This window comes from Pteropus medius, unplaced genomic scaffold (genome assembly GCF_902729225.1).
Source record: "Pteropus medius unplaced genomic scaffold, Ma_sr-lr_union100, whole genome shotgun sequence".
Lineage (NCBI taxonomy): Eukaryota > Metazoa > Chordata > Mammalia > Chiroptera > Pteropodidae > Pteropus > Pteropus medius.
The window spans coordinates 11,814,861-11,816,249 of NW_024354499.1; the positions used below are offsets into that span (position 1 = coordinate 11,814,861).

At 31.0% G+C, this 1,389-nt stretch overlaps 1 pseudogene; it reads left to right on the plus strand.

Annotated features, from left to right (window-relative positions):
• Positions 1-212: 212 nt before the first annotated feature.
• Positions 213-331, plus strand: LOC120594640 (uncharacterized; annotated as a pseudogene).
• The last annotated feature ends 1,058 nt before the right edge of the window (positions 332-1,389 follow it).

A 1,389-nucleotide genomic window follows, 5' to 3' on the forward strand; every position in this document is an offset into this window, starting at 1 on the left:
GTTGATGATCAGTCTTAGATTATTACTCAAAAAGCCAGCCAACACAATATCTCTGAAATGGTTGTATTTACACAGCTACTACAAATACATTCTTAAACATGCAAATGTCTAATTTAGCAAAGCTGCCATGATATGATTAAAATAACTTATACTTATTTTATTAATAACGTAATATAAAATATTATTATCTTAAGTTAATAATATTAGTCTTAGCCTACAGCCATGCTACCCTGAACAAGCCCGATCCTGTCTGATCTCGGAAGTTAAGCAGGGTCGGGCCTGGTTCATACTTGGATGGGAGACCACCTAGGAAGATCAGGTGCTGCAGGTGTAAAAAATAAAAAAATAAAAAAAATAAGGGATTGTAAACTGACAAGATCGTTGCAATCTGTGAGGTCAACCAAAGGTTGCCTCACCTAAATAATAATAATAATAGTAATAATAATAATCTTATATTGTTTAAAATTAATCAATACTATACCTTTTTTTTTTTTTTTTGAACTACGGGCTTTCCTATCTTTTTAATCAGTTCAAATACTCCAATACTGTAGGCTCTTCTTTCAGACAGCTTGCTAATTTAAAGACTAATAGACTGCAGCTCGTAAGGGTTCCTCATCTATACTTTATTTGTACCGTATAGATACCTAATATTTTGAGTCAGGTTTTGATATCCTTACTGAACATCAAAATAAAATATAAAATAAGCATTTCTAGTCATCCTCATTAATACACCAAACAATTCTTGGATGTCTGTATGTGCCAGATACAATGAAGAATGCTGAAATATCCACAGACACATTTGAACTCATTACCTTCAAGCATCATCTGCCAAAGTCATTTTATTTTGTCAATCTCTCTCTCACTTAATAGTAACTAGCAAGTAATATCTTAGCAAAAATAAAAACCATCAAAGCTATGAGGGACAAATCTTTCTCTAGATCCATTGAAAATCTCTCTTGACTTTTGTGCTACTAAAATTTTTATTTGTTTATCTCCCTAAGAACACTAAGAGAGCTCTTTAGGCTAGAAATATCTTTTTTGTATTTAGTACTGTAAATGGCAGCTATAGACGTAAAATATAATTATTGAACTAAAAGGAAAATTCTCTATTCTCAAAACCAATGAAATAATTCATACACTGATAATCTATTGTGGAAACTATTATAACTGCCTTTATTCACTCATTTCTTCATTCCTTTTGTACATTTTTAAAACTCACTATTGAAAATTCAGATTTGATTAGAATAAAGACAGACTCCAACTAGCTACCCACTCCTTGCTTTTTCTTACTAATTAAACTCATATATTATTGTAGCAACAATTCTCCAGCCAAAATAAATAATACTTATGCATTTGCTACTCTTCCATAAATTATGAGTGGTTATGTGA